This window comes from Eschscholzia californica, unplaced genomic scaffold, assembly GCF_041429995.1.
Source record: "Eschscholzia californica isolate CP2 unplaced genomic scaffold, dmEscCali1.0.p SCAF_4, whole genome shotgun sequence".
NCBI classification, from domain to species: Eukaryota; Viridiplantae; Streptophyta; class Magnoliopsida; order Ranunculales; family Papaveraceae; genus Eschscholzia; species Eschscholzia californica.
This window is the reverse complement of record NW_028238461.1, coordinates 3785739-3800784: the sequence shown is the minus strand read 5'-3', so window position 1 is coordinate 3800784 and position 15046 is coordinate 3785739. Positions and strand designations below refer to the sequence as shown.

The following is a 15046-nucleotide window of genomic DNA, read 5'->3' as shown; positions in this document are numbered from 1 at the left end:
CGAACAAAATTTAACGAGGTTCGGCTTTAAAGCCTACGTCCTCGGGCGAACAAGAAATCTTTATTGAAGGATAGATGAAGACGACTAACACAATCCGCAAGTTCGTCCCAAGATGGTACCGTATAGAAATTAACCTTCTATACTAAATCTTCGACGACCGAGAAATTTAACACCGCTAAAAAACTATGAAAAATTTCTCTCACTCTTGCTCTCTCTCTAGCTCTCTAAAGAAGAGTTGTTGTTGCTTGTGTTGGTGTGTTGATTACAAAGCACTCAACCCCTATTTATATATATTATAAGCCAAAAAATTGGAAACTGCCTATTGAGCCAAAAAATTGGAAACCATCCCAATTTGGAAACTGCCTATTGCTGCCTCTTAAACCTCCTCTTCAATTTTTAGAAACTGCCTCTTACACTTCACTTGTCCTTTGCCCTTGAATTCAGATTGAATATTGAGATTAGACAAATCAGAAGTAACATGGTGTGTGGCACCTGAGTCAGGATTCCAAGTGGTAGAATTTGAGGTAGAAGAAGTTGAAGGAATAGAAGAATTGGGAAAAGAATAAGTGTTATGAATTTCTGGAAAGTAGGTCTCATTATCAGATGCTTGAAGAACATCAGAAGATTGTGGAAGATAATGATATTCTGGTTCAGCATATGGATAACCTTCTATAGGATAGTAGGAGTAATCTTGGAGATAAGAATTGGAGTCATCAAACTCAGTAACATAGGATTGATGATCTTGAGAAGAAGCTCCAGATTTAGGTTGAAAATTGGCATTATTCTTATTGTAACAGTAATAGGCTAAGTGACCAGACTTTCCACAAATTTGACAAACAACTGGTGATGAAGAATTAGGTGATCTACCTCTGAATACAGTTCTGCCATGAGAGCGCAAATCATGACGACCTCTGCCTCTATAGTGAGAATAAGAAGAAGGACCTCTATGAAATCCTCGAAAGGAAGGAGCTTGAGTCAAATTGATAGAAGAATTAGCAAGATTGAAAGAGATTTCATGCTGTAATCGATTCTCTTCAATGAGTAGAAGACCAAGTAACTCACTAACAGAAAAAGATTGAGAGGTAAGAGAGAATGCTGCTCGAAAAGAACCATAATCAGAGGATACACCTCTAAGAATTATATCACAAAGATCATCATCATCAATTGGTTTGGAAGCTTGTCTTAATTGTAAAGCAATCGATTTTGCTTTATTAAAATAAGTTTGAATGGAATCTGAACCTTTCTTTAGGTTTTGAAGATCATTTTTAAGATTGGACACTCTTGCTCTTGAATGAGATGAATATGATTTTTCAAGTTCAGACCAGACTTCATGAGAAGTTGTTAAATCAAGGACTTGACTATGTGTTTCTTCTGTAAGAGAAGCAAGAAGCCAACTAAGAATCATTTGATCTTGCTTATGCCAATTTATATAATCAGGATTAAGAGTAGGTGGATCAGAAGGATGAAGATGAATGAATTTAGTTGGACAAGGTAATGATCCATCAACAATGCTAAGAACATCATATGAACGTAATAGAGGAAGAAATTGAGATTTCCAAAAGATGTAATTGGTAGAAGAAAGTTTGTTGGAAACATATTGATTAACAGTAGAAGGTGAAGGGAGATGCAAGGAGGAAGAAGAAGATGATGATGAGTGAGGTGAAGAATTTGAAGAATTAGCCATTAACGAAATTGAAAGAACAGTAGAGATGAAAAATTAAGATTGAAGAAGAAAGATTGAAGAACAGTAGAAATTGAAGGTGAAAAATTGAACAAAGAAGAAGATTTGCTTACTTGAAGAACAAAGAAAACTGAAGAACAAAGAAAAACTTACTTGAGGAAGATGAAGAAAGAAGAAAACTTGAAAATTTGCTTGAATAGCAATGGCTCTGTTACCATGTTAGAAAGAGGAAAGAAGATGAATAATTGAGAATCTCTTATTTCTCTGAATTAATGAATTACAACTGAGATTACATATAAATAGAGTTTAGAGAGAGAAAGAGATAGTAGAGAGAAGGTTGTTATAACTAACTAACTAACAGAAAGTTTCTCTAACTAACATTTTCTTTAACTAACTTTTCCATTAACTAACTATTGTTTAACCAACTAATGAGTATCCTTAACAAAATAAGATTCCATCGGCTAAATTCTAAGTCGATGTGATTGTGTATACAAATGCAAAGTTGAAAAAACAATTCAACATGTGCAGATGAACTCCCGTTACAACTTTGCCTGCTAATTGTTTTTTTTTTGACTAGGTATGTACAAATGCTAATGGGAAAGGAAGACTCAGATCGGCTAAGTCAATGTTTTTTTTTCGAAGGCAACGACAATACTGAATTAATTTAAAATTTTGAAGGGATCGAGGGTAAGGAACCATGTGCCATTACTATCGTTATTTTTAAATCTTGATGGTGAACGGAAACGTGATGAAGTCAATAGCTTCATCATTTTATAATAACAAAAAAAAAAAATGTTTCTCACATTATCTTTTTCTATATATTGAGATTGTTTTATGCTCGAAATCTCATACTATAAATAAATGTGGAGAAGGAAGTTTGAGATTATTTAATGCCTAACAAAGATGTAAGTGGCCAATGTTGGTTGACAAATATGTTGGATATAACTACAATTTGAGCATATTATTGTCGCCCAAATAACCATAGTGATATTGTAGTGTTTTTTTTTTTTCCTATTAAAACAAACTAGTTTAACAATGAGGGTCTTCGGCATTGGTATTAAATGGAGTTACAGTCCATGGTAACCCTTCATTTGATCAAATGCAAAGTAGAAAAAAACAATTCTTCTAACATGTGTTACGTGAAAACTCCTGTTCTTACAACTTTGCCGGCTGGTTTATACAAAACGCTAGATTCTTTGTTTTGATTAAGAATGTACAATTAATGCTAACGAGAAAGGAAGACTTGATCAGCTAAAGTCTAAGTCAATGGTGTTTGTTTTTTTTTGTTTTGTATAACTGGCAAAGATTAATTTAAAGATACATGATGTGCCCATTAATATTGTTAACTTTAATTATTGATGATGAACCGAAACATTATTGGGGAAGTCAACAGCTTCATCATTTTATAACACAAAAAAAAGATGTTTCTGTGAGTATAAATAAATGTGGAGAAAGAAGTTTGAGCATAACACTCCACTGATCATCCATCACTTCATTTTTTACTTTTGTGTTCTTGAGATCACATACCCGGTTGGTTATAATTAACAATGGCAGATGCACTGATAACTGCTGTGCTTGAGAAATTGAGCTGCGTCATCCAGCAAGAGGTTGAACAAGAAATAAGGTTGGTGGTGGGAGTTAAAGACGACGTACATAAGCTAACCACTATATTAAGGAGAATTCATGCTGTTACTACAGATGCAGAAAAGAGGCAAATCAATGAAGAAAGTGTTAAGCTTTGGTTAGATGACCTCAAACATGCAGCTTACGACATTGAAGACGTCTTAGACGACTGGTGCACATCTATCCTCATTCAAGGAGGACTTACTCGTAATGGCAGGACAAATAGTAAGGTACTCTCTCTCCTACGCCAACTTTTCTCTTGCTTTCGTCAAGTAGCTTTGCGTCATGATATTGGTTCTAAGATCAAAGATCTTCGAAACACACTAGATAATATTGACTCTATGAGATCTCAGTATTCGCTCGACCGAGGAAATAGTACCATTTCTAATGAGGACCATAGTCACGGTCCTTCTCGAAAAGTTATATCCTCAGTTGAAACCCAACTGTTTGGCCGTGATTTAGACAAAGATATCATAGTGAATATGCTGTTGGGTAAGACTAGTGAGACCCAACAAGAAAGCCATAATGAAACTGTCCCCCTCAACGACAATAATACCAACCCATTTTTCATCTCTATAGCTGGAATGGGGGGACTCGGCAAGACCAGGGGCGTGGCTGAGATTTTGAGGGCCCTGTGCCAAATTTCAAAGAGGCCCCTTATACGATAAATAAAAGTAAGAAAATCTCAACAAATAATAGGTAAAAATGTTATTAAATTGATAATCCGTCCAAACCTAAAATATATTGAAATTAAAAACAAAAACTAATAGAAAATAAACAAAAAAACACTACAACCTTTGTATTTTATGTGACAATCTGAAATAATTTTCACTTGAAATTTTTTGAAGCAAAATCATCAATTAAATCTTTGTAATCAATCTGATCTAAAAATTCACTTTCGATCGTGCGAAGAGCTAATCCATTTAGTCTATCCTGTGACATAGTTGATCTCAAGTATGATTTCAAATTTTTTAACTTTGAGAAAGTCATTTATGCCGATGCAACTGTGACCAGAATCGTCAATAAAATCCTATAAGCAATACTAGTAGCTGGAAAACAATTCGTTTTCTTCAAGAAATTCAATACGCAACTAGCTTTCTTAACTTCACTAGGCAAAATATTTTGCAAGAGTCTTAGTTCTATAAATAATTCATATCCATTACCATCAATATATTCCCCATTTCTCAAATTATTTGCAAGATCGCGAAATATTTTTAATTCACCATCACTATATCCACTCAATTTTTCTTGTCTCAACAAAAATCCGAAGATCTTTTCATATTATTGATATTGGTCAAATCTTCTCTCTAATGAACCAATAGCTTGATATATTAAGAAAATAAAATAATGAACTGTGAAATATTCCTCACCCGAATGTGAAATTAGTTCTGATGATCCATTATCAATCTCGTCAAAATTTCTTTTTCGACGAATGTCACGTCTCTCTATACAGTGAACTATAGAAATTTAAATTTGATATAGATTGTGAGTGGGTTGTACATAGAAGAGAGAAAAAATAATAACTTAAAAAGAAACTGCAAAAGAGGATGAGTCTCAGATTGAAATAGAAATTAGTATATGTTGTCTTTTTTTTTTTTTTTTGTTGAACTAATTAGTATATGTCGTCTATTTATAATAGTTAATTCTGATGAGAGAGAGAGACAACTAGAGAGAGAAACTCAAAAAAATTTAAAAAACCTAGTTAATAGGGTTGTATTCCCTAGTCAAAGTCTGACCAATACTCCTATAGTACTACCATTTCCTTTTTGAAAAGAGTAATAGTATCGCTTGGAAAGAGGGGAGCACTAAAGTCATACTTCCATTTCTATGCTCGCGGGTCCTACTTTTCCCACCTATACAAATCACAATGTACAACAACAATTTCTTTTTTTTCTTTTGTGAAGAGATTTGTTTCAGGTCTGTTTGATGGGTTTAATTGTATGACCATTGGACAATAAAAAAGGCCCCTGGGTAAAGGTGGGCCCTGTGCCACCGCACCGGTGGCACCCCTTTACCCACGGCTCTGGGCAAGACCACTCTCGCACAACTAGCTTTCAATGATCCGGAGGTAGAGACACAATTTCACAAGGCCAAAATATGGTTTTGTGTGTCTCATCCTTTTGAATTTGAAAAGCTTGCTGAGGTGATCATCCGAAAGCTTGGAGGGACAATGCCTAGTACCACAGAATGGGAAGATTTCCACCAATGTCTTTGTGAATCTCTTAGGGGGAAGCGTTTCTTACTTGTGCTTGATGACGTCTGGCCTCAATATGATCAAAGAAAATGGGATTCTCTTAAGATAAGCCTCAAATGTGGCAAAAAAGGAAGTCGAGTTTTGGTCACCACTCGAACTGAGACAGTTGCATCAAGGATGGACAATAAGACCTATATACATAAAATGGGTGTTTTGTCCGATGATGATTGTTTTTCCTTATTATGTCATATGGCTCTAGGTGAAAGGAGTAATACTGAAGAAGTTGTAGTTTTGAAAAAAATTGGTAGGCAAATAGCAAAGAAGTGTAAAAGGTTTGCCTCTTGCAGCGATGTTCTTAGGAGGTCTCTTGAGCGAAAAAAGAACCCCGAACGAATGGAGAAGTGTACTAGAGAGTGAGATTTGGAAACTAGAACAACAAGAGGGAAATGATGCTAAGTACTTCCTAATCCCGTCCCTCTTACTTAGCTATTCCCATCTAGACTCGCCAATCAAACGATGTTTTACCTATTGTGTGATTTTCCCGAAAGATTCAAAGATAAAGAGAAATGAGCTTATTAAGTTGTGGATGGCACATGGTTTGATTACCCCTAATGAAAATGAAATGAATGACTTAGAGAGCATAGGTGATAAGTATTTCGAAAGTTTAAGTGTACGGTCGTTTTTTCAAGATTTTGTTAAAGATAATGAGGGAAACGTAGTTTCGTGCAAGATGCACGATCTAGTGCATGATTTTGCTTCATTTCTAACAGAAAACGAACACAAATTAAATAAAAACTGCCACCAATTATCACTCCAACATACTAGTACAAGAAAGATTCGTCATCTAACATTAATATGTGAAGATGAAGTTAACTCAAGTTCATTTCACTCCTCAATTTACAGAGCTAAAAGTATACGAACTCTTCAGTTCGTAATGGCTGGTTGGGAATCAAACTTAAGAGTAGTTCCTTCTGATTTATTCCATCACCTAAGGTGCCTTAGGGTGTTGTATATGAAAAATATTGGCCTAGAGAGCTTACCATGTGAGATAGAGAAACTAATACACCTAAGATATCTGAACTTGTCCAAAAATCATCAATTGAAAGAATTGCCTGATTCAATCTGTAATCTATATAATTTACAGACCTTGAATCTAAAGAAATGTCATAACCTATATCAGCTTCCCAAAGGCATGAATCAATTGATAAACCTAAGATACCTTGAGATCAAGAAAACTAGTGAGCTAAACTACTTACCCAAGGGAATTGGAGGACTAACCAATCTTCGAACTCTAAACAAATTTATCGTTGGCCGGAGTGACAGCGAAGGGTGTCGAATCACTGAACTAAAAAAACTCAACCTTTTGCGAGGGTACCTAAGGGTAGGTGGATTGGGAAGAGTACTAGTGGATGAGGCTCTAGGGGCGGAGTTGTTGAAAAAACAACATCTCCACGCTCTTGGTTTAGATTTTGAGCCCAATGAGGGAGAAATTACAGAAGAGAGTATGGAAGGTGTGCTTCAAGGCCTCCTTCCTTCTCCAAACTTAAAGGAACTATACGTAATGAACTACCCAGGTCGCAAGTTCCCAAGTTGGACAATGGATAAATTGGCCTTGTATCATTTGAGTGGTTTAGAACTATATGATTGCATGAATTGTGTAGAGCTACCTGAACTAGGACAACTGCGCTCACTCGCTGTACTCAGAATATACAGATTGCATAAGTTGAAAAAAATTGGTGTAGAATTTCTTGGTTTTGGTGGTAGCCGCGGTAGTAGAGTAGCCTTCCCAAAATTGGAAGAAATCTTCATGGAAGATATGGACAGCTTGGAAGAGTGGGATTTGGGTGCTTTTGATAGTCGAAAAGTAATTATGCCTTGTCTTCGTCAAATACGCATCAGTTGCAAAAACTTGAAGGCATTACCAAGTTTCGGGAGACTACCAGCATTGGAAGATCTAAAGGTATTCAGCATGTACCAGGTGAAGCACATCGGTTTAGAGTTTTATGGTTTCGACAGTTGTGTTGATGACAAAACCATTGCATTTCCTAAATTAAAAAATCTCCACTTCAGCGATATGCACAATTTAGAGAATTGGGATATTGGATTAGAACATGATGGAAGAGAAATTGTTATTATGCCTTGTCTTAGTTATTTGTCGCTCTACAACATTGCAAAATTGAAGGTGTTGCCTTCTTTTGGAAGACTACCATCCCTCGAAAGTCTTGAAATAACAATAGCACGTGAGGTTGAACGTATTGGATGGGAGTTTTATGGTAATACTCGAGGTACTCGGTGCGTTACTGTAGCATTTCCAAGACTAACAAATCTTAATTTCAGTAGTATGCACAAGTTGAAGGAGTGGGACCTGCCGGAAGTAGAAGACCAGGCTAAAACAATTATGCCATGTCTTCGAACGGTAAGGCTTGAGTGTCCAAAGTTGATGACATTGTCATTCCTGGGGAAACTGCAATGTGTTGAAAAGCTTAAAATTATAGAATTTGATGAGGTGAGGCACATTGGTCCTGAGTTTTACGGAGTTAACAACATTTCGGGTGGAACCATATTTCCCAACTTAAAGAAGCTTGTATTCGTTGGAATGGATAACTTGGAAGAATGGGAACTGAGAACAGAGGAACAAAAACAGTTAATGCCTTGCATTTCTACCATCAAACTATACAAATGTCCAAAGTTAAGGATATTGCCGAGCCACATCCCTCAAACACTAAGAAAACTCAAATTTTCAAACTGTCCTAGATTAGCATGGGGTCCTAATTCACCTTCCAGTTCCATTATTACCCATCCTCTTATTGAAGAGCTAGAATTATTTGAAGACAATGGTATTTTCTCAAGGTCACTGTCATTCTTCCCCAACCTCAAGTCTTTGTCTATCTTGTATCCACCTAAAGAAGCGACGTTTCTGCACGGTTTACCAGAACTGAAAGAGCTCCAGTATTTAACACTCCACCACTGCAATTCTTTGCAATGCATCCCAGAAGAGATACAAGATCTCGATAGGCTTCAAGCATTGATTATCGAATATTGTGATATCATTGGACCACGCTGCGTAAACGACGGAGATGACTGGAACATCATTTCTCATATTCCCAACATCTTCGTTAACGACGAAAGGATCCAGTAAGAGTTGTCCGGTCAATGGGATCAAGGAAGAATTAACTGTACGTGTGAAAATCATTCCCTTTGCAAGCCGGGTTTCAAGGCTCAATTGGCTTCTGCAGGTATACATATTTGAAAACTATAAATAGTGTCTCTTTATTCTTTCTTACCTTTGCAGGAATTAATCATTACTCATTAGTTTTAGTCCAAACGGATCGATTTATTGTTGAACAGGAAGTACAACAACGTAACTCATTATCATCTGCCTCGTCCATACGCAGTTCTATCTCAAGGAAGCATATGATTAGTTTGAAATTGTTAAAGGCAAGATACCCTCATTAGGGCTTGTCACTTGTATTTATAGAAGTATCATGTACATGAATTACAATAATGGACATTGAGAACATAGACAATTACAAGTGTATATAAATGTGTGTTTTCACCCCCCCTCAAGCCGAACGTCGGGTCCCAAGTGAGAGCTTGAAACACAATTCTTGAAATTTTGTCGTTGAAAGACCCTTTGTAAAAATGTCCGCTAGTTGAGACTCACTTGGTAGGTATTGCACACGTAATTTACCATCGTTTACTTGTTCACGTACAAAGTGAAAATCAATAGCCGAATGACGAGTCTTCGAGTGTAAGATTGGATTTACCGCCAAGTATGTGGTGCTCAAATTGTCACAATAAATAATTGGTGAAGTAGAAGACACATAACCCAATTCACCCAACAAATTCTTTAACCAAATGATGTCAGCCGCCGTATGAGCCACGGCTCGATACTCAGCCTCGGTCGATGACCGAGCCACGGTCGGCTGAGTCTTTGAAGTCCACATTATTAAGTTTGGGCCTAGGAATATACATGAGCCGGTTACGGATCTTCTGTCATCGGGTGACCCGGCCCAATCCGCATCGGAGAAACCTAACAATGGCAGAGATGAAGACGATCGAAGTATGATTCCTGTTGTAATAGATCCTTTGAGAAATCGAAGGATTCGTTTTGCTGCTTTCCAATGAATGGTGGTGGGTTCATGCATAAATTTTGACACCTGATTTACTGAGTATGCAATTTCCGGCCGAGTTAGTGTTAGGTATTGTAAAGCTCCGACGAGACTTCGATACTCTTGTGGATTTGACAGATTGTTCACCATCAAGCTTAGATAACTTCTTACCAGTGATAGAGGGAGTAGACACAGGCTTTGAATGTAATAATCCAAATTTGGTTATCAAATCAGTTATATATTTTTGCTGAGTAAGAAGAAGAGAGGAGGAATCTCTAATGGCCTCCATACCCAAAAAGTAACTTAATGATCCCAAATCAGTAATATCAAATTGAGATTTTAATTTTGAAATTAGAGATTGTAAATTTTCAGATGAAGAACCAGTGACAATAATGTCATCCACATAGAGTAATAATATGGTAATACCTGAAGAGGATCGAATGATGAACATTGAGGGATCGGAGATCGATTGATTGAACCCTAACTCAAACAAAAACGAACTGAACCGATGATGCCAAGCCCTTGGGGCTTGCTTAAGACCATAAATCGCCTTTTGAAGTTGACACACATAATCAGGATGATTTTGATCTTCAAATCCTTTGGGCTGAGACATAAACACTGTTTCTTGAAGATCACCATTCAAGAAAGCACTCTTAACATCCAATTGACGAATTTCCCAATTTCCAGTAACAGCAAAGGAAAGGATTGTTCGTATTGTGGCCGGACGAACAACAGGACTGAATGTTTCGGTGTAATCAATTCCTTGTTGTTGAGTAAACCCACGAGCAACAAGCCGAGCCTTATGACGAGCTATTGATCCATCTGAATTTTGTTTGACTCGAAAAACCCACTTGCAGTCAACCAAATTCATATTCGATTGCCTTGGAACCAATTTCCATGTTCTGTTTTTGTGTAATGCATTAATTTCTTCTGTCATTGCTGCACGCCAATGTTCATGTTTGGACGCCTGAGTGAACGTTGAGGGTTCCTCAAGCAATGATGACTTTTCTAAAAGAGGAAATTTAGACAAACTCTCTGTAAAAAGGACTTTTGCCTTTCTCGTACCATCACGACTGCGAGTTATCATGTGATGCTTGGAGGAAGTAACAGTGATGTCGGTGGTTGATGAAGGTGGTGGTAAAGGATTTGCAGTGGAGAGAGAGAGAGGTGCAGAGCTGTGGTCCTCTGAATTAGGGTTTTGAGACGAAGGTGAATCAGAGGAGTGGGAGGCAGAAGACGACAGTCGTTGGACCACAGAGACAGGTGGAAGAGATATAGGAGATGGAGCAGACGAACGATCAGGATTTGATAATTGTTGGACCACACGAACAGATGTATGGTTGATAGGTTGCGTGGGAGATGAACGGCTACGATTAGAAGAAGGAATTAATTGATGTTGAGGTGATGAGATGGACGATGGGTTGGACCCATCTGACGTGGGAAGGACACGGTGGACAGAGTTAAGGGGTACAGCTCGATTTGAGACCGTTGGAGTATTGGAATTTGAATTAACAGTCCAATTTAGGGTTACAGGAGAGGAAGAAGATGAACAAATTGGGGATTTTTGATTTTGAAGGGGAAATGGAAAAATTGACTCATCAAAAATCACATTTCGAGAAATATAAACCCTATTAGAAGATGCATCTAAGCAACGATAGCCTTTATGGTCTGGACTGTAACCAATGAAGATGCAAGGCTTCGTTTTTTATTCAAGCTTAGAAGATCGATAGGGAGTGAGAAGAGGGTAGCAACGACAACCGAATACACGAAGAAACGAGTAATTAGGTTGTTTCCCTGTTAGTTTTTGATATGGGGATATGTTATTGAGAGTACGAGAAGGAAGTCTGTTAATGGTGTAAATTGCAGTCGAGAATGTATCAGGCCAAAGAGAAGGAGGAACAGAGGCTTGGTTAATCAAGCAGAGAGAGGTTTCTACCAGATGACGAATCTTTCTCTCAGCCACCCCATTTTGTTGGGGTGTATGAGGACAAGATTTCCTATGAATAATGCCATGAGTTTGAAGAAAGGAAGAAAAGGAATTGCTAATGAATTCTCCTCCACCATCTGTTTGAAAAATTTTAATAGGTTTAGAAAACTGCTTTTCTACCATAGCTTTGAAGTTCTTAAAGTGAAATTCAACTTCGGATTTGTTTTTGAGAAAATACAACCATGTAAATCTTGAATAGTCATCCACAAGAAGAAGAACATAACGAAAATTTGAGATAGAGGAAACAGGAGAAGGTCCCCACAAGTCAGCATGTATTAACTCATTTGGAAAGGAAGAAAGATGAGTAACAGTACCAAAAGGGAATTGATGATGTTTTCCATTAATACAACTAACACATTTAGTTTTTGACATTGAAGAAGATGTTAATGGTAACATTTGATTTCTAACTAAGAAATTTAAAATCTGCAAATGAGGATGACCCAGACGAGTATGCCATGTATCCGCAGATGTTCGAACACCAGGAGAGAGTGATTGAGCAAATAAAGTGAGAGGTGGAGTTGACACTGGGGAGAGGCGAAACAATCCATCTCTAATCGTTCCTTGAAGAAGTATCCTCCCTGTGGGAAGATCCTGAATGACAAAACCATTTCGATGGAAGATGACAAGACAGTCAAAATCATGAAGAAGTTTAGAAACAGAGATTAAGTTCTTTTTGAAGGAGGGCACAATTAGGACATTTTTGAGAGTAATAGAAGAAGAGAGAGGAATATTACCCACGCCAGAGACTGATGCAGTATGACCATTGCCCACCATCACTTGATCAGGAGCTTGAGTATCATTTCTTGAAGCAATAGAAACATTATCAGAGGCAATGTGAGATGTAGCACCAGAGTCTACATACCAATTTGGGTCTGAAGAGAGAGAATCGATTCCCAAAGCAGCAAAGGAGTGAGAAAGTTCTTGTTGTCGTTGGAGAGAGTAGCATTGTCTAGCAGTATGTCCTGGACGACCACAGTATTGACATATGAGAACCGAACGATCAGGATGAGGACCAAGAACAGAGAGAGAGTTTGAATAGGAACGAGAAGAGCCCCCTCTGTTTGAATAAGAACCACGACCACCTCTGTGACCTCCTCTGTTTCTTTGAGAATAGGATCCCCGACCTCCTCTAGAAGAGTTGTTTGAAAAACGAGAAGGGGGAGAGGACATTTGAGTAAAAAGTGCAGAAGGTTGAGGAGTTGGAGGTTGAAGAAGCTGAAGACGACATTCATGAGTTAAGAGGTGTGAATGTAATTCAGAGGAGGTTGGTGGTGTGAGTCTGGTGGTCATTGAGGTAACAAAACCTTCATAAGAAGGACCAAGTCCAGAGAGAGTGATTAAAACCAGTTCATCATCAGCCACTGGATGACCAATGGCAGCTAGGGAATCAGAAAGAGTTTTGAGACGAAGGAGATACTCGGAAACAGAGAGTGATCCCTTCTTGGTTGTTTGTAGCTGAAGCTTGAGGTTCATAAGACGAGCTGAGTTGAGAGAAGAAAAGGTATGCTCAAGAGATTCCCAAACAGCTCGAGAGGAGGTTAGACCCAATACCTGAAGAAGAATGGGTTCAGTGAGAGTTGCATTGATCCATGAGAGTAGCATCTGGTCTACTCTATACCAGTAAACAAAGTCTGGATTAGGAGTTAACTCAGAGGAGCCTTCAGCTGAAGCAGGGAGAAATTCATTTGGAGGAGGAAAACTGCCATTGACAAACTTGTAGAGATCCTGGGAATGAAGAATAGGAAGAAGTTGGCTGCGCCAAAGAAGATAGTTCGAAGCATCCAATCTAATAGAGATGAGATTGGAGATATTGGTTAGAGAAGGAAGAGTAGAAACAGAGGGAGTAAGAGAAGAAGAAGAAGGTTGAGGATTAGGAGATGAAATAGGTTGAGAGATTGGTGAAGAAGGGATTTGATCTGCCATTGAAGAAGAAGATGAAAAAGATGAAAAAGAGAAGAAGAAGACGCTGAAAACTAGGGTGGGAGGGAGGGAAAACTTTTTTGGAATTTGTTGGCTAGCTCTGATACCATGAAATTGTTAAAGGCAAGATACCCTCATTAGGGCTTGTCACTTGTATTTATAGAAGTATCATGTACATGAATTACAATAATGGACATTGAGAACATAGACAATTACAAGTGTATATAAATGTGTGTTTTCATAGTTGCAAATGGATGGCGAGTTTTCCTTTCGTAAGATTTCTACAATTTCTCATGGTTTAGATTTATTCCAAGCAGTTGGAATGTTAGTTCATAAGCTTTATGGTTCACAGTTGTGTGTTTGTGTAATTAATAGTAGTGGGTAGTGGGGGCAGATGATGGGTGCACTATGAGGTGCCAACCTAGTTGGGATGTCATTTGTTGCATTGTGAAGCCATTCGAACCTTACTTTCTTATTTTTTTTTGTAAGAATTGGTTCCACAAAATGATTTCTCTTCTAACTTTTTAGTTTGGTCTTTCGTACATTTTTCTGTCTAATTTGTAAGTTAAATTAATAAGTTCTCTTTTAACTTTTTAATTTTCGTTCAATTTCAATTTGCATTTGCATTCTTTATGATTTATTAATTTTAAATTCTTTGATAAATGTTGTTGGTAGAGTAGAAAAAGATGGATAAGAGAAAAAAATAGGTATGAGAAATGAATATTCATCGGCAAAGAATAACATCAAAGAGGTTTGAGATCGAAAAAAATGGAAAAACAATAAAAAAAAAATGGTATTTTCGTACTTTTAAGTACAAAAAAGGGTGTTTCACTAATATCAAATTAAAAAAGGGTATCGCTAATTGACATTAGTGGTGATGGAGTATCGCTAAATTCCCCTACAAAAATACATTATTCTCAAGTTAAAGTAATTGATGATGGGAGAAACCTCACAAAAATAAAATCATTGCTGCAACAATGACTGAGCCACGAAAGAATTTAAAATAGTAAACACGGCAAAATTTAGAGAGTTGTGATTAAAATTTCGCACTAGACATTTGAACTCTTAGACATGCCGGCATATTTATCTTGTTAATATCGAACAACAACCTAAAACTGTTCCCTTTGAGATTCTTTTTTAGTAACCCGTCAAACGTTTTTTCAACTTTAATTACAACAAAAAATACTAACCCAAAGATAATTTGCTGTGTCATAAAGATAACCGTCACCAAAACATAATTTGAAGGACCAACTTGTGCAACGAGTAATGATAGAGAACAAGAAAATCCAGACATACATCCTATGTGGCTTGCCATGATTCGTTGTCTAGTGAATTATAATCATTAAAAACACGAATCACAACAAGCCACATAGGATGTATGTCTAGAGTACGTCTGGATTAGTGTTATGTCAGCTGTGAACTTACAAATTAGTTAGAGAAATTTATAGGAAGACCGAAATTAGAGTGTTATGTTGGTCGTAGTAAGATGAGAGAAAAAAAAAGAAAATATAATAAGTTTAGGATTACTT

The 15046-nt window shown here is 37.3% G+C and overlaps 1 pseudogene across 1 annotated transcript; it reads left to right on the top strand.

Moving 5' to 3' along the window:
• The first annotated feature begins 3165 nt into the window (after positions 1 to 3165).
• On the top strand, positions 3166 to 14114 carry LOC147541682 (putative disease resistance protein RGA1; annotated as a pseudogene). The gene is made up of 4 exons (XR_015223087.1): positions 3166 to 3938; positions 5282 to 8734; positions 8847 to 8919; positions 13762 to 14114. The product of XR_015223087.1 is annotated as a putative disease resistance protein RGA1 (transcript).
• The last annotated feature ends 932 nt before the right edge of the window (positions 14115 to 15046 follow it).